The sequence below is a fragment of the Poeciliopsis prolifica genome, unplaced genomic scaffold, assembly GCF_027474105.1.
Source record: "Poeciliopsis prolifica strain line A6 unplaced genomic scaffold, Auburn_PproV2 SCAFFOLD129, whole genome shotgun sequence".
Lineage (NCBI taxonomy): Eukaryota > Metazoa > Chordata > Actinopteri > Cyprinodontiformes > Poeciliidae > Poeciliopsis > Poeciliopsis prolifica.
The window spans coordinates 596,323-615,705 of NW_026562504.1; the positions used below are offsets into that span (position 1 = coordinate 596,323).

The window sequence follows — 19,383 nt, forward strand, 5'->3', positions numbered from 1 at the left end:
TAATTTTAGCAAATGGTCTTTTTAACTGAGATAACTATTAATCAATTATTGATTAATCAGTTATTGATTAAGCAGTTTATTGTGATTAATCAGTTTATTGTGATTAATCAATTTATTATGATTAATCAATTAATCACTCTAAAACACTATAACTTCTAAAAGGCAGATTTTCTTTTATAAACATAAGATTCTTAGTTTTGCACAAAAATAACACAAAACATCTCGATATTCTTTCACAGAAAAAGCAGTCTGACTTCAATCATTCAAACATGATTCCAGCTGAAGAAGTGCATTCACTTCTGTTCATTATTCAAATTAGTTTTAAAAGTTTTCCATGGAAGAAAACCCTTAAGCTGCTTAAATGGGTGTTTGAACTATGAATAATTAAATTGGTCAAATGAAAACATCAAAAATAAACTACTTGCAACAGATCAGAACAGATCATCACCAGCGGTAAACTGAGTTTCAGTTCAGGGTGCTGAACTTTACCAAACCACAAAGGTTTAGATTTCAAGCAGAACTCGGCTGAAGCACAACAGAAGGTCACTTCTGTGTTTGTTCAACTTAATCTAACTTAATGGCTCTCTGTAATCTAGTTCAGATTACGTAAATCTACTGGAATGACTTTATTTCAAATTACTCAGCTAATCTGTACAGATTAAACTTGTGTTGTATAAAATCCAGAAAGCCAACAAACAGCACACAGCATCTTGACTGTGTGCTGTTTTATTTCGATTTATTTCTTGGTTCTGAAATAAATCGAAACGTTTTCTGTGTGCAGCTTTGAGGAAGCCGGCGCCGCTCGCAGTGAGACGGCTGCAGAATGCATGCTGGGAAAGCCAATCGCCCGGGGAGCTAATTAATTGCCTGACTATGACTCCGTCGAGAGTCCCCATGTCTGCCCAAACGCTTAGAGGCGTAACGTCTTAAACGCACAACAGACCACGCATGAAAAAACAGAGCATGAGGATAAGAAACCATGAGTCAGTTACTTCACAGGCTAATGAAGTCGGATCAGCTGCAGCAGCGTGTTGGAGGGAAAGTCAGCTGAAAGCAGCTGGCACTAATCGCTGGTATTTGATACATGACTGTTTCAGGGTGTTCGCTCCTGCCAGATGCTTCATGGCAGCTCATTCTCACCTGGTAACATTTCCTTTTATCTCTCTAATTTGGCAAGTGGAAAATAAAGGAAAAGATCCAACTGAAAGTTTGTCTTCCTAATTATAGTTAGCTTCAGTGTGGTCTTCAAGGATCTACCATTCAAAAATATATTGTCATTGATCATCTGCATAGAACTGCATCCCATCCAATGAATGGAATAATCAAAACTTCTCCAGTGGGAAGCAAACTCCTTCTGCTTGTGATTATTTCACATTTTTATTTGTTATGTTGGTTGCCAATTTTAGCCTGATTACAAAAGAAAAATCTCCATTTCCATCTACGGTCCAAATATGTAATATTTTTGAATTGTAGTTGGGGACCGCACAAAGTCAGCCAAAGGGCCAAACATAGGCCCCCGGGCCTTACCTTGGACATCCCTGCTCTACTATCAATAGGAGATTCACTGAACTTTTTCCACCAGCTTCCAGATCCGTCCCAACTGCAAGATCACCATCTGCATGACGACATGTCTGTCTGCCTCTCTCCATCCACCCGTCTGTCCATCCACCCGTCTGTCCATCCACCCGTCTGTCTGTTCACTCATCTGTCTGTCCGTCCATCCACCCGTCTGTCCGTCCACCTGTCTGTCTGTCTGTCTATCCGTCCATTTACCCGTCTGTCCATCCACCCGTCTGTCTGTTCACTCATCTGTCTGTCCGTCCATTCACCCGTTTGCTGTCTCTGTCCGTCCATCACCCGTCTGTCCATCTACCTTTCTGTCTGTCTGTCCACCTGTCTGTCTGTCTATCCATCCATTTACCCGTCTGTCCGTCCACCCGTCTGTCTGTCTGCCTGTTCATCTGTCCGTCCACCCGTCTGTCTGTCTGCCTGTTCATCTGTCCGTCCACCCGTCTGTCTGTCTGTCCGTCTGTCTGTTCATCTGTCCGTCCACCCGTCTGTCTGTCCGTCCACCCGTCTGTCCTGCCTCGCGGTCCCATTTCCTGCCTTCTGTCTGTCTGGCAGTGCGTCCCTACCCTGTCTGGCTGTCTGTTTGTCTGTCCTCTCCCTGCAGATGATGCTGCAGAAGAAAAGCTGCTCTTATTTAAGACAGTACAACATCATCTCTCAAGACTCCCATCTATTATTAAGAGACAGTAGCTGCAGAAACCCGGAGAAAACTCGACTCTTGTCAGGAAAAGGTAACAGCTCCATTACCTACAACCTCGAAACCTGAGATAAAATGGAGCCCAGGCAGAATTATGTGTTTGTTTTCATCGAATAAATGAAACCAGCAGATCAAGTCTGCGCTGCGTGACGACATGAACGTCTCCGATGCCAGAGGTCAGTCGGTCTGATAAGGGAACTGATCGGCTTCACAGCGTCTCTGTGTTTGCAGGTTTGAGTTTGGAAGCAAATCAAACCAGAAAAACGTTTTTATCATTTTTGTTGCTTTTTCAAACAACTGAAATTAATGTGCTGAGTGAAAAACACTAACACAGCCTGCTGACTCTTCAACTATATACCGCAAATATTTCACTGTTGCAATATTAGTGTGTATGGCTGAAACGATTAATCGTGATTAATTGATTATTGAATGATAGTCAGCTAATTCAGTACTTGATTAATTATTAAAAAGGTCATTTGCTGAAACAACAAAACACTCAGAGCAGTAATTAATCCAAAACTGTACAAAATATAAACATTTTGGACTTAATATATAAATTCAAACTGGCAGTTTTATTTTAGCTTCAAATTCTGTAACAAAAAATTATATTTTATTACCTTTTGCTAGTCAATTATTAATCAGTGAATCCAAAACATAATCAACAGATCGGCTCTGCTGTACTGAGATTTTCACATGTTGATGTTAAAAGTGTTTTTTAGGGGCAGATGATTCCTAAATAATTAAACGTTCAAGTAAGGAATGGTGTTATTCCACTTAACCAGTAAAATGTTTATTTTCCCATTTAAAAATACATTCAATTAAATATTTTAATGTGTTTCTAATATTTTATAAAGAAAGACTTCAAAGAAAAATCTGCAAAATGTGACAATTTTTTTATCGATTAATCATCAGAACAATCGATTAAATAATGGACAGATTAATTGGGTAATTAATCAGATAAAACATTGACATATTCTGCATATTTTTCATTTTAACCATCTTAAGCATTTTCTATACAACGTTAGAAATTAATTGACATTTATTTGAATAATCGATCCATCACGATTAATTGTTTGGGCTCTACATATATTATGTGAGGTATTCTGAGTCATCTTATTTTGAAATCTATTTTCTTTGATCATATCCAGACTTATTAACTTTGACATCAACAGCAAAATGTGAATAAATCCTGGTTAACTCAATATTTTGTGATTAATAAAGATTTTAAAAACATCTGAATGAGCAGGCGAAAGAATGACCCCCCAGAAAAATTAAAAGATAAAAATATAAAAAGAAAGAGAGACGGAAATATGGACGACATGAGCGTGGGCGGAAAGAATCAAAATGTCAGGGTGGGAGTGTGAGAGTGTGTGATGGATCAGGTATTTACCTCAACATCAAACGCAAGTCCACACACACACAGAAACACACACACAGAAACGCACACACACACACACACACACACACACACACACACACACACACACACACACACAGAAACGCACACACACACAGAAACACACACACACACACAAGCAAACACACGCGCACACACACACACACAGAAACACACACATACACACAGAAACACACACACACACACAGAAACGCACACACACACAGAAACACACACACACACAAGCAAACACACGCGCACACACACACACACAGAAACACACACATACACACAGAAACACACACACACACACAGAAACACACACACACACACACACACAGAAACACACACACACACACACACAGAAACACACACACACACACACACAGAAACACACACATACACACAGAAACACACACACACACACACAAGCAAATACACGCACACACACACAGAAACACACACACAGCAACACACACACACACACAAGCAAACACACGCACACACACACAGAAACACACACACACAGAAACACACACACACACACACAAGCAAACACACGCACACACACACAGAAACACACACACAGAAACACACACACACACACACACACACAAGCAAACACACGCACACACACACAGAAACACACACACAGAAACACACACACACACACACACACACAAGCAAACACACGCACACACACACAGAAACACACACACAGAAACACACACACAGAAAACACACACACACAGAAACACACACACAGAAACACACACACACACACACTAGTACTCAAGAAAGAGTATAAATACTTAAAAACATATTTTAAAAACAGATTTTTACTCAAGCAAAAGCAAAATGTAGCCGTTCAAGAAATTACTCAAGTAAGATAGTAACTGGGCAAAATATCAAACATCAGTGGAACTGCAAAAAGACAAGAAGACGGAAACTGGCGAAGATGGCTGCCAAGAGACGAACTGAAGATTTGTGATTGACCTGCAAGTACTGGTTCTGCTCTAGAAACACAAAACTCAAGTTTGACCAAAGTAATGATCCAACATTGGACACTAAAGGTTTGCTTTTTCACTTTTCCTCAAATGGAAGGTCACGACCTCTAATATACCAACGTTTCTGGGTGACGGCCAAAGCTTCCTAAGCTGCATTCTGTTACATGTATTTTTGAATGGCTTGATGGAAAAATCCCTGAATTTTCCACAAATAACTAAAGAAAACAGAGCTTCTGAGAATAAATGTGGATTGCTCGTCATTTTTTACTTGAAATGAAAAGTACATTTTTCTGGATTACTGTGAGGAAAACCAGGGATGCAAATCTACAAACTCAAATCCACCAAATAAAAATGTTAAACTCCAATCAGAAGTTGCTCAACAAAGAAGGTAAGGATGCGTTTACATTTCTTGCAATGATGAATTTCTGTTTTCAGTTGAAATCATTAAAAATGTTTATCTTTAGCATTCGGTGGACGACAATAACCTGATATTCTGGCGCTGCACTAACCCCAGCGACCTCCTACTTGTCATCATCGGTGCTTATTGTTACTTTAATTTTGTGAAAGTAATTGCGAACTGGTGAACATTAACGGCGCTGCTGTTTGTACTCAAAGTGCTTCACAGCTCCGCTCGCGTGGCTGCGCAGCAGATTGTCGCAGCCTGTCAGCACATGAAGCGTCAGATGTTTATTTACTTTTATCCAACTCACACATGTTTGACAGAACAGATGTACTTCACTTGAATCGATGAAGACGCCTCCACCAGTCACACTTCACTCCCTTTGGTGAGCAACACTCATAAAAACAAAAATCAATCCTTCAGACACACAACCTGAGAGTCCGGTAGACGCAGTTTGATTTGGGACCAAGAACTTCACCATCTATTACATTTTCAGCTGCTGCAATTCGTTTTCTCGCTGCACTAATTGAAAGACCTGTTCCTATCCTTGCCTGGGGGGGCGCTGCACCAAAAACTGCTACAGGAAATAACACAAAAACCTGTGAAGAAGACACTGAGCACAATTTCTTTCTTCACCAAGTGAAAACAAAAATGAAGTAGTCCCAGCCGGGTGAGATTTTAGCCTTTGGAGGATTTTCCCATTGATATAAATTACTGGTGGGGACAGTAACTAGCCTATTAGCCGCTAATGCTAGTAACTTTTTTCATGTGGGCAAAAATTGTTGACTCCAGGGCTGTTGTAAACAAATATTTCAGTAATCAGATAAAAAAATTATAAAATAAAATATAGGTAAATCTGGAATAACAACATGTTACTATTGGATATTAATATCAGTCCAATTTTTCAAATTTGAGCTTCCATAATAATAACTTTTTTATAGTTTAGAAAGCAAACCTGTAACAATAACAGCTCACTTTAGATCTGAAATTATATTCAATTTAATAATAAAGAGGCAGGCCCACAATACGCTGATAAAAATGTCTGTGATCCAGCTTTTAGTTTATGTATTAATCTCCAGTAATAGATGAATACAGGAAATGTAACCTGGTGTTGGGGTCATGGAGGGCAGGCGAACAAACGAACGTAAGATGGGAGGGACTGGACCAGGGGACGAACGTAAGAACTGGGGAGCAATACGGGATGTTTACGGCATCTTCGCTCGTCACTCTCAGAAACGACCAGCCATGAACCGCCACGATGCTCCGCCTCCCGTTTGTTCAGACCAGGATGATATGAAACTTATTGTGCGGTTTGTCCGTAAGGTTATAGTGTGACCACTGATGGCTACACTGACCGTGTTCAGTCTGTCCGCTACCTGTATCAATACCTGAAGCTCTTCCCGCCGTTCGCTCTGAACCAGCAGCTCCAGAGGAGAAAGCTGCCGGACGCCAGGCATCGCGCCGGTCATTTTAAGGACTCTGATTGGTCCCCAAAAACCATGAAAACCCAGGATTTTATCATCAATCAATAAAATCTCCAAGGGCCGAACTTGAAGATTGAACGTCATGCTGCTAACACTTAGCTTTCGTCAAACAACTCAGGAGGAAGTCAGAGCTCCGTGCAACCAGATAGCGTCCCCGGCCGGAACTTGGTGCCGAATAATAAAACATAAATTGACGAAGCTTCGAGGCAGGTACATTTTCCTCAAGGAATTTTAATAATCAAGGAACTCAAATCTTTTGAGGAATCGTTTCAGCCCAAGTTGACTCAAAAGTAGTTGCAAAGAAAAACATCTGACCTCGAACCAAGAAATTAAAATGTTTTTTTTTTCCTTTTAGAAAGGGTTATTTAAAAACTGGAAAACAATTTTAACAACAGCGTATTGTGGCGCTGCACTGACCCCAGCAAATTGGGGAGGAAAAGGCAGGTTAAAGTTTCATTCAAAAAACTTAGAAATTAATCATTAACCTCAGAAATGTTCTAGAAAAACTTGGACACTATTGAATTTCAGAAGTAAATAACTTTTAACTTTTGGAAAGTTTCAAAGTTCTTCCAGAGTTTTTGGGTAGAAATTTCACTCCTTTGTTTTTCTCTACCATTGCAGCCTTGGTACACTGAAGCACATTGTGCCATATGAAAGAAAAGCATCTAGTTTTCAGTTTCTTCTCAGTATTCTTGATGGAATACATTTATTTCAGTACAGAAAACAAGATTTGGATCACTTTGCTTCAAAATGATTGCTATATCTATCCAAATTTAATGAAGAATAAAAACGATATGGTTTTACCTTTTCTAAAGCTTGGTGATAAAATTTGTATCATTTTTAATTGCAGTTGGTGCAGTGGACAAAACTCAGTCCACAAAAAGGGCCACAAATGGCCAGCAGGCCGCACTTTGGACACCCCTGTTGTAGACAAATGAAGTAGCTCCAACGAACAGAAATCAATTTTCTAACAATTATAACCAACTGGTCCAGTCAAAACCCAACCAAAGATCCATAACATTCTAGTTTTAAAGCTCACGATCTCCCTTTCAAACACACACACACCGCCGTCTTGTGACTAACTGGAAGAAGAGCCATGAGTCACTCTGTGATGCTGATATCAGCGCCACCATTCCCATCAACCCGCTCCCCTGAGGGCCTCGCTGAACGCTCCGCAGGGATCTCAGCAGGAAGGAAGGGAAGGAAGCTGGTGATGTTAAAGAGACACCGTCATCACGCTAAACGAGTCAGGCTTTATGGATCCCCCTCTGACTTTCTGAAAACACAATGTTTCAACGGGAAGAGTTGATAGAAATAGGGCTGTCACTATAAATCAGTTAATCATGTGATAAATTAAAACAATCAATAGTTTCCATTTGCATGATTTATCGTTTCTCTCGTCAGTCTGGTGTTTTGGTCTCAACTAAATCTTTAATTGGAAGAATAATTTTGTTTACAGAGACTTCATAATTTATATTATTTCTTGTTTTATTTATTTATTTTGGATATTTGAAATGTCTTCCAGTTCCAGAGTTAAATGTTGATTAGAATTTAAAGTTTGTTGCATTCTTGGATTATTATTAAGTCATTATCATGATATTACTTGAAATAATATAAATTTACAATATAATATATAAATATCATAATAAATTAATATTTATTGTGATATCACAGTAAATTCTGGGATAATTAATCAAGTGTGCACTAAAGGAATGCTATGTTGTTGCATTTTATACACTAGAATGTTTATTTATTATTTTTTCTAAATTTTGTATTTCATTAGCGTTTAAATTGGTTTTAAATCGTTAAACCTGCAGAATATGCCAATTTTTTTATTCAATTACTTGATTATCCTTTTATGTTTGAGCTTCACTTTTTGAATTATTTTGAATGGTAGTCTAATTTATTACCTGTGCAATGTTTTGCTTCTAAGCAAAGTAAAAAATATATTTAAAAAAAGGTAGCAGTGAGTGTTGAAAGCAGCAAAGTAAGGATGGACATTTTGCATCCATATTCCTAAAGTGAATCCCGTCTGGAGTTCAAGAAGCATCTGCCATCAATGTGTTTACATCCTCAGTCTTCAATATCTGATTATAAATGCTGGTGATAGCAAGCAGAGACAAATATAGAAAGAATTGAACATCAGGAAGGAAAACAGGCAAAGTACTAAAGTGTGTAATAAAATGTTGATAGTTCCGGCACACAGGTTTTATTTTTATCTTTATGCACGAGGAGACACTGTGACTCAGGGACAGCTCTGTGTTTACCACAGATAAAAAGCTGTGAATGCATTTTGACAAAAAAAAAAAAAAAAGATCTTTTCACCTGCAGTACCAGTTATGAACACTAGGAGAAGACTGGTTGTCATAAATCCTGTCTTTCAAATTCATACATACAGCAGTTAAAGTTAAACATTAATCCATATTCAAAGAAAACATAATCATTCAAAATAAGTCCCATCTCATTTTAAAGCAGATATTTGAGTGTCCATTTTGAAAAACAAAGAGACTGCATCCTAATGATGAGCTAAATTTATCACCACTGTATGCTGTCATTTGGCTCATAATACAGTTATCTGTAACATCTCTACACACGTTGCAACGTGACGACATGAGCGCAAGGAAAAAAAACTGATCGCTAACAATGACTAGCATTGGGTTTTGCTGTCAAGTTATCAACAAAACTGCTAAATCTTTACTGTATGCCTGGATTGTTAAAGGAAAAGCCACGCAGAGCTTTGCTACTAATTGTCAACACTATGACAACAAGAAAACACGGTCAGGAAAAGTTAGACTCAAAAATCTGCGAGGGAAAGGGAAGTAGGTCAGATATGCTAGCTTAACTTTGGCAACCTTAAAATGTAGATGTGTTGCACAATTCAGTGTTTCAGTTAAGTGAAAAAATCTATAAACTAAAGCGACCAACACGGCATCGCTCACAGATCATTGGTAGCTTTAAATTAACTGATCTAAATTAACTTGAGCTGGGTCAGCCAATAGCAGTCTGTTAGGAATCCCCACAAAATGGTAAGAAATGTTAAGAATTCTACCAATAACATTGATGCACTGCAAAAACACAAAATCTCACCAAGCAATTTGTAAGATTGCTTGGTAGGCAATCTTACAATTCTAATCTAGTTTCTAGTGTAAATATCTTAGTCCACTTGAAATAAAACTAAAACTGTTTTCATTTAGTTTTAACTGCTTTGGTAGATAACATCCTCAGAGATACAGCAACACACACCAAATCCCCACGTTTCATTGGTTCCCGTCTCACATGACACATTTCTAAATCCGCCTGCAGCCGTCTAAATCCATGTCGATGCCTACGTACGTGTGTGTGTGTGTGTGTGTGTGTGTGCGTGTGTGTGTCAGAGCGGGATTCAGGCTACTGTTTGCATGACGTCAAACCTCCATTCATGAACACCATCCCTGCTCCTCCTGTTAGCGTAGCCGCTAATGTGACACAGTGCATCACGTGGGGGTCCTTACCCCCTTCTCCAACCAATCAGAGCTCAGCGATTAAAGGCACGGGAAACACATGCTACACCTGCACATGTCAGGCTAAAGAGGCTTTGACAGGAAGTTGGATGATGAGCGTCACCCTACGGCGGTTTGGGATACAGACGGCTGGTTGGCACAGTGACGGACACAAAGAGGCAGAAAGGAAAGGAAGAGAAAGTAGAGCCACAAAGACGGAGATACCAACGAATCCCAAACACCAAGAATCAGTTTGATTCCCAGCAGGAGGAGAGACACACACTGCAGCTGACCTGAGAGAGGAGTCAGAGTGTGTGTGTACCAGGCTTTTATATCCTTACAGGAACCTATTTCTGTCTACAATGTGGAGTTATAGGGACCACCGCCCCTTGCAGGGACATTTTCTTGGTCCCCAAGAGGAAAATTGTTGTTTTTGGGTTAGTGGTTAGATGTGTGATGGTTATGGTTAGGCTGTAGAAATGAATGTAAGTCCCCACAAGTGAAGAAAACACAACTAGTGTGCAGAAGATGTCTGTATGACGGTGATGTGTCTGAGCTGCAGGAGGAGGTTCTGCTGCCACTATTGGGAGAATTTAACAAATCCCAGGATGATTCCAGCTTTGCCAGGTCAGAACTGAAGGGCAGGCGACCAATCAGGGGCCTAGTACCCAAAAATACTCCAGTAAGAGTAGAAATACTTGAACGTGGTTTTACTCAAAACGACCCAAGAAATTACTCAAGAGTACAAAAGTGAAAAGTCTACTCAAGTACTGAGTAACTGATCAAATTATCATATATTTAAACATTTCATCATTGGATGGACCATATGTGGAAATTTTGGTATTTCAAAACTAAACTGACAATAATTTTGGTCCTTAATAACAAGTAACAAAAAATGCCAACAGGCCAAATAAAATGTTTCCAAATCAGTTTCTTTCACTAAAAAAACTTCTGAAAGTTTTTTTAGTGAAACAGAAACTGCAGGTTTGAGTCTGGTGAAGTTTTAGTTAAAACATGTTTGTTTTTCATTCAGTGGGAAGAAAATCTTGAGAAATACTTATTAATAAAATTACTCAAGTAAAAGCAAAATGTACATTGTAAAAGAAAAAGTACATTTTTACGTAATTTTCTTTCCATAAAAGTTACTCAAGTAAATCTGAGTAAATGTAACTGGTTACAACCCAATCTTGGAGGTGATAACGCAGCAACTTTCTTATATATTTAGCAACATTTCAGACAAAAACTGTTGGTATTGGCCAAAACAGGTCAGACGTTTTAAAGGTCGGTAATCGGAGATCAGTCAGCACCGCTGAATGAAGCTCAAACATTTTCAAAATATTTTAAGTTTTCCAGCACCACAAATAAAACACAAAGACAGGGAAGACAAAAAAGACTATTTCAATTTACCATCATAATATCTTGTGATGACATACTATATTCTACAAGGTAAACTGAAATGTAACAAAATATTAAGTTTTGAGAAGATATTTGATTCTTATAGTAACCGACTAACCTGAAGCAAGAGAAGTTTGGTCTGTTTAAGTATTAAACAAATAAAATATATACTCATCCTCTGATACGCAACAGAAATCAGGCACTTTTCAGACCTTGAAAAATTTGAATTTCAATCATTTTTGAGGATTTTAAAACAGCAGATGTCAAGTACAGGGGGTTTGTGGTTATTTGATGCACAAACACACACACACACACACACACACACACACACACAAACACACACACACATACACACACACACACACACACACACACACACACACACACACACACACACACACACACACACACACTGCTCCAGCTCTGACTGGAGGTAAACAACAGCCACTCCCCCCTCTCCCTGAGCCAACCATAGCTGCACAGCACGCAGCAGCAGGAGGAGGAGGCTGATGGAGGAAGAGGAGATGAGTTGCTCTAATTTCTTGATGTGTGCATGCGTGAGCTTGCGTGCTCAGCCTCCCTAAGCGCCACACACCACCACTCCCCGCTGTATATTTGCTAAATTTCCCCCAGGAATGAAATAAAAAGAGCATGCACATCCCTCTGCTGCTGCAAAACGTTCAGCTGCCTCCTCTTCCTCCTGCTGCTTCTCTCCACGCAACTTTCATCATGCGTGCATGAGTCTAGACATGCGTGGCTTGTTTTAAACGCACATTTCGCGCTGCAGCGACTGTAAAATAAAACCAACTGGGACATTCTCCAGCAGTTTACCTGCCTGCTGGATTCCTCGTTTCATTTCCCCGCAAAGCCTCAGATAAAATGCATTTCCGCGTCCAAAACCTGCCAAAGTGCGCACACAGCCGCCGGCCTAGCGCTGCCAGAGCGCAGCGAAGTGGACTCCAGAGGTCCTGAACGCAACACGGGAGCCCTGAACGCAGCTCGCATCCATTTTAAAGGCGTGAATAAATAAATGCTTTCCGTACCTTGGTAGGAGTCAGCTTTGGGTTCTCAGACGTCCTTAGTCCTGGATTAGATCAGATTTAGGAGATCATCTGGAGCAGGCACATGTAGTTTACCAGCAGAGGGTTGGTGCTGCTAAACATCCCCCCTTACACACACACACACACACATCCACACACACACACACACACACACACACCGGACACTTAAACCACGCAGAGTGACAGGACTGTCCCTCTTCTCCCGGCCTCCCCTCCCCTCTGCACTGCGTGTTGACAGCGCGTCAAAGGCAGGAGTCCGAATCCAAAATGTGTAAAATCCCACTGCTGAACACAAACCCGGAGAGAAAAGTGGCGAGCAGTCAGTAGGAAACCAAACGCAGCGCTACCGCCGCCGTGCCAGGCTCCGAGATGCGCGCAACATGGAAAGCATGTCGCATTTTGCAAAGAAATAAATAAAAATAGCAGCCGAAACGTGGAGGAGTCCCAATCCGACTGTTTTCCTCCTTGCGGGAGGAGCAGAAGGAGGCTGGAAGCAGAGGAAGGAGGGTGGCTGAACCAAAAAAATAAAAAACGGGGATATAGTTCCACAGGATGAGTCAGAAAAAACACCGCACGCCAGTAACGCAACGGTGCTGGTTGAGAAATAAAACCCAGAACTGAGCCCGTGTCCAGTCGCTCCTCCGGCCGGTGAATGCCTGCAACACCGCGCTGCAAAAAAACAGATGCACAGGCGAGTCTGGAGCTGCAAACAGCACAGAGGAGATTTTTAAAATAATCAAAGACCGACAACAACACAGACAGGAAGTCAGGAAAAAATCCGATCTCATCATCTGCTTGAAAACTATTTTGGCGCCATATTTATGGCGTACTTTCAATTCACGGTTACAGAAAACTGTACTTCCTACTCCGATAAATGTGAAGTTACAGCGCCCCCGTGAGGACAGGGTGGATACTGAAGCTTCACCTGCCGGTTTGATGAAGCATTTCTGAATATGAAAGAATCGAAATATTCATTATCCTGACGATTAAAGAACAAAAAATGTTTACATTTTTCGCGTTTTTTAATTTCAACACTTTAGTTTTTTATGCAATATTAGAAATTTTAAATAATGCTTTATTTATTTGCAGTGAATGCAGCTAAAAACAAGGCTCATTCATTTTCCAAACAGTAACATTCAAGAACTTTTCAAACATTTTTAAGATCAGTTTTCAAACTTCCAGCTCCACACTTTGGAGATCAAAACAATACAAAAAAAACCCTAAAAACCAGATTTGATTCGCTATTATCCATCATTTATTACCATTATTAGTAATATCTTGTGATAGTAACATACATTATACAGCAACTAAAACAGCTGTTCTTTAACCATGGCTGGCATTGCTGTTAGCCGTCAACGTAATGCGCTACATCTTAAATGTGCGCCTGATATTTGAAGAAAAATGGATACATTGCTTTGCTGCTAATTGTCAACACTAAGACAATTAGATAACAAGGAAAAATACATAGAGGGAGAAGGGAGTAGGCCAACTGTGCTAGCTTGACTATGACAACCTTAACATGTAGATGTGCTGCAGAATTTGGTGTATTTCACTTCAGTTTAAAAATGAAAAAAAGGCGACCCAAACACCAACTCTGACAGACGATTATTAGAGAAGGTGTTTAAATTAGCTAATGTTCCATCGTTAGATTTTTGGTGTTGAATCCTGATAGTTAGTGGAGTTGTTGTCAACCAGTTGCTATAGAAACGAGTTTGTGTGTTGTGCAGCTGATACAGAGAGCAAGAAAAACTTTGTTTTTAGTTTTTCTTCAATGGTTTTTCTGTTATTTTTCCCTTTGCTCTGCTGTACTAAATTAATAACAGCTTAATCTCCAGGTTTCATTTAGGAAACAGTTTGACCGCAGTAGCTCCGCTACGGATGGAAAAAAACATCCAGTTTTGTGCTCAAGCGCAAAATTTTCAGATGTAAACAATGACATGAAACGGGTTTATATTAGAAAACTACAAAAATCTGCAGAGGCTTGATACTTCAATAAACAATGCATGCATCACATCAGAGCGCGTAAGGGAGACGGTCGGAGGGTGTCTCCTGATGGGACGCTGTTTCTGCCTCCAGGCGAAAAACAAATGAGATGGTGCCGTTTCATTTGAATGGCTGCCAGAGAAATCCCTCCTCCACGTCCTTCACCGTCTCATTTCACTTTGAGCAAAACAGCAGCACACGCAGTTTTTCACTTCCTCCTGCATCTCTCCTCTGTCTGACACCTTGTGCAGCTGAAAGGAGCTTTCAGAATCTCACATCTATCTGGATAAGCAGGTCCACGGCTGCTTATCCAGGCCTGGAACCGCTTAGGAACCACTTAGGGACCGCTTAGGGACCGGTTCGGTTCGTTTAGGGACCAAAGTTGTAACATTTGTTAAATTTTCAGGTGTTGCAGTTTAGTTTCACACTACACTGAGTGTGAAGCACTCAGAATATTAGGCACATAATAAGAAGAAATAATAAAATATAATATTTTAACTTTACTCTTGTATTGTGTCAACCTTCTTCTCATGAGTTTATTTTTGTAATATTATGACTTATAGTAATTTTATGAATGTGTTCTTGTTATTTAAGTTTCTATTTTCTTAGCCTGGCCGTAATTCTCCGTCATGTGAACCAACCAAACTCTTTGAGCAACCTGTTCCCCTCCTGGCCTGTGGGGCACTGCACCAAGAACCACTGAATTAAACAACACAAAAACCTCTGAAGACACTGAGCACAACTTCCTTCTTCACCAAATGGAAACATGATCAATTAAAACTAATTCAATAATTTCCATTTGCATGATTGATCGTTTTTTCTTTCTACCAAAAACTGGATGATAAAATTTTAAGTTTGGTCTTTTGGTCTAAAGTAAAACTTTTTTTGAAGGATAGTTTTGTTTACAGAGACCAGAGAATTCATCTGTTCTGTTTTTTGTTTATTTATTTTGGATATTTAAAATCTCTTCCAGTTTCAATGTTAGAATTTAAAGTTTATTTATCATTGAGAATGTCTTCTTACATTGTTATTATGTCATTGTTACCGTTGCGTTACTTTCAGAGTTGGGTAGTAACTAGTTACATTTACTCAGTTGCTTTTACTTGAGCACCTTTTAGGAGTATTAATTTTTTTGGACGACTAATTTTTATTTTTACTTGAGTAACAATATGTTGAAGTAATGATACTTTACATAATACATTCTTTCAGTATTTTACCCTCCTCTCATTATTTGAAAATAGTTTCAAAACAACAATTTTATTGTTTATCACATTAAGTTCAAGGACAATTTATCGTCCAACAGAGATTGAAATCCTTGAGCAAAAACCTGCTTATAGATTTTAATGACGTTCTTAAGAAATGTGTTTTTATATTGTTTTATTCAAACGTTTGATGATCACATCTGCGTTTTCTTGGCCGACTGAACGTGTTTTCCCGTTTCCTCCTAAGTCAGCGTTCATCAGGTGACTCATCAGAAAACCGCCCAGAGAGGATTATTTCAGCATCAGGAGATATTTCAGGGTGAGAAACGATAGTCGTAAACTTAATGGGTCGGTTCTCTCAATAAAGCAGCGGCTTGTATGACTTGGAAGCGGTCCAAAACATGCTGCACAAAGAAGTGCCTGCTGGAGGGTTTTTCTGGGGTAATTTAAGAAGCTCAGTTCCTATAGGTGCTTTTATCGTGTTTTAAAACTTTGTGGTGTGAGAGTGGATTGGATATCCAGAGATCAGGGCTCAGAGACGTAAAATCACATTTCACGAGTAAAATCTTTTTTTTTTCATACCAGATCAGATTTTAATACTTCTTAGGTCTTGCTGTTTTTCTAAGTAAAAATTACATTTATAAAAAACATCTTCAAAAAGCACATTTTATTTCAGTCATCCCTGATAATTTTTGATTTATTACAAGAACATGGTCATTATATTACCAGAATAAAGAAACAATTTTACCAGAAAGAAAAAAATAAGTAATTTTAAAAAGAAAAAGGCTGGATGTTTTTTTTTTTGGTTATTTTTTTCTCTTAAAAGTACAACTTAATTCTCCTCATATTATGACTTTATTTTGATAATATTAAAACATTCTTCTCATACTAATTCAACTTTATTTTCATATTACTGTGATTCAAAAACGTGTCAAGATATTTCATATCAATCAATATCAGGCTCTGTGGTCACATATGGTCACTCCAAATCCAGTGTACTTTACTGTGTGTAGTGCATCATTGTGGCATATCGTGTTAAAATTTCCGATCTATGCATTTCTGTTTGATCAGGTGTTTTATTTTCCTGTTTGATCAAGTGTTTTATTGTCCTGTTTGATCAGGTGTTTTATTTTCCTGTTTGATCAGGTGTTTTATTTTCCTGTTTGATCAGGTGTTTTATTTTCCTGTTTGATCAAGTGTTTTATTGTCCTGTTTGATCAGGTGTTTTATTTTCCTGTTTGATCAGGTGTTTTATTTTCCTGTTTGATCAGTGTTTTATTTTCCTGTTTGATCAGGTGTTTTATTTTCCTGTTTGATCAGGTGTTTTATTTTCCTGTTTGATCAGGTGTTTATTTTCCTGTTTGATCAAGTGTTTTATTTTCCTGTTTGATCAGGTGTTTTATTGTCCTGTTTGATCAGGTGTTTTATTTTCCTGTTTGATCAGGTGTTTTATTTTCCTGTTTGATCAGGTGTTTTATTTTCCTGTTTGATCAGGTGTTTTATTTCCCTGTTTGATCAGGTGTTTTATTTTCCTGTTTGATCAGGTGTTTTATTTCCCTGTTTGATCAGGTGTTTTATTTTCCTGTTTGATCAGGTGTTTTATTTTCCTGTTTGATCAGGTGTTTATTTTCCTGTTTGATCAGGTGTTTTATTTTCCTGTTTGATCAGGTGTTTTATTGTCCTGTTTGATCAGGTGTTTTATTTTCCTGTTTGATCAGGTGTTTTATTTTCCTGTTTGATCAGGTGTTTTATTTTCCTGTTTGATCAGGTGTTTATTTTCCTGTTTGATCAGGTGTTTTATTTTCCTGTTTGATCAGGTGTTTTATTTTCCTGTTTGATCAGGTGTTTTATTTTCCTGTTTGATCAGGTGTTTTATTTTCCTGTTTGATCAGGTGTTTATTTCCCTGTTTGATCAGGTGTTATTTTCCTGTTTGATCAGGTGTTTTATTGTCCTGTTTGATCAGGTGTTTTATTTTCCTGTTTGATCAGGTGTTTTATTTTCCTGTTTGATCAGGTGTTTTATTTCCCTGTTTGATCAGGTGTTTATTGTCCTGTTTGATCAGGTGTTTTATTGTCCTGTTTGATCAGGTGTTTATTTTCCTGTTTGATCAGGTGTTTTATTTTCCTGTTTGATCAGGTGTTTTATTTCCCTGTTTGATCAGTGTTTTATTGTCCTGTTTGATCAGGTGTTTTATTTCCCTGTTTGATCAGGTGTTTTATTTCCTGTTTGATCAGGTGTTTTATTTTCCTGTTTGATCAGGTGTTTTTATTTTCCTGTTTGATCAGGTGTTATTTCCCTGTTTGATCAGGTGTTTTATTTTCCTGTTTGATCAGGTGTTTATTTTCCTGTTTGATCAGGTGTTTTATTTTCCTGTTTGATCAGGTGTTTTATTTTCCTGTTTGATCAGGTGTTTTATTTTCCTGTTTGATCAGGTGTTTATTGTCCTGTTTGATCAGGTGTTTATTTCCCTGTTTGATCAGGTGTTTTATTTCCTGTTTGATCAAGTGTTTTATTGTCCTGTTTGATCAGGTGTTTTATTTCCCTGTTTGATCAGGTGTTTTATTTTCCTGTTTGATCAGGTGTTTTATTTTCCTGTTTGATCAGGTGTTTTATTTTCCTGTTTTATCAGGTGTTTTATTTACCTGTTTGATCAGGTGTTTTATTTTCCTGTTTGATCAGGTGTTTTATTTTCCTGTTTTATCAGGTGTTTTATTTCCTGTTTGATCAAGTGTTTTATTTTCCTGTTTGATCAGGTGTTTTATTTTCCTGTTTGATCAGGTGTTTATTTACCTGTTTGATCAGGTGTTTTATTTTCCTGTTTGATCAGGTGTTTTATTGTCCTGTTTGATCAGGTGTTTTATTTCCCTGTTTGATCAGGTGTTTTATTTTCCTGTTTGATCAGGTGTTTTATTTTCCTGTTTGATCAGGTGTTTTATTTCCCTGTTTGATCAGGTGTTTTATTTTCCTGTTTGATCAGGTGTTTTATTTTCCTGTTTGATCAGGTGTTTTATTTTCCTGTTTTATCAGGTGTTTTATTTTCCTGTTTTATCAGGTGTTTTATTTACCTGTTTGATCAGGTGTTTTATTTTCCTGTTTGATCAAGTGTTTTATTTTCCTGTTTGATCAGGTGTTTTATTTTCCTGTTTGATCAGGTGTTTTATTTTCCTGTTTGATCAGGTGTTTTATTTTCCTGTTTGATCAGGTGTTTTATTTTCCTGTTTTATCAGGTGTTTTATTTACCTGTTTGATCAGGTTTTTATTTTCCTGTTTGATCAGGTGTTTTATTTTCCTGTTTTATCAGGTGTTTTATTTTCCTGTTTGATCAAGTGTTTTATTTTCCTGTTTGATCAGGTGTTTTATTTTCCTGTTTGATCAGGTGTTTTATTTCCCTGTTTGATCAGGTGTTTTATTTTCCTGTTTGATCAGGTGTTTTATTTTCCTGTTTGATCAGGTTTTATTTTCCTGTTTTATCAGGTGTTTTATTTTCCTGTTTTATCAGGTGTTTATTTACCTGTTTGATCAGGTGTTTTATTTTCCTGTTTGATCAAGTGTTTTATTTTCCTGTTTGATCAGGTGTTTTATTTTCCTGTTTGATCAGGTGTTTTATTTTCCTGTTTGATCAGGTGTTTTATTTTCCTGTTTGATCAGGTGTTTTATTTTCCTGTTTGATCAGGTGTTTTATTTTCCTGTTTGATCAGGTGTTTTATTG

The 19,383-nt window shown here is 38.3% G+C and overlaps 1 protein-coding gene across 1 annotated transcript in view; it reads right to left on the reverse strand.

Moving 5' to 3' along the window:
• LOC129355291 (E3 ubiquitin-protein ligase Jade-2-like) overlaps positions 1-19,383 on the reverse strand; it is a 127,085-nt gene that overhangs the window by 105,798 nt on the left and 1,904 nt on the right. The window contains 1 exon segment of the mRNA XM_055024803.1: positions 12,471-12,595. The gene's annotated coding sequence lies outside the window, so the exon portion shown is untranslated.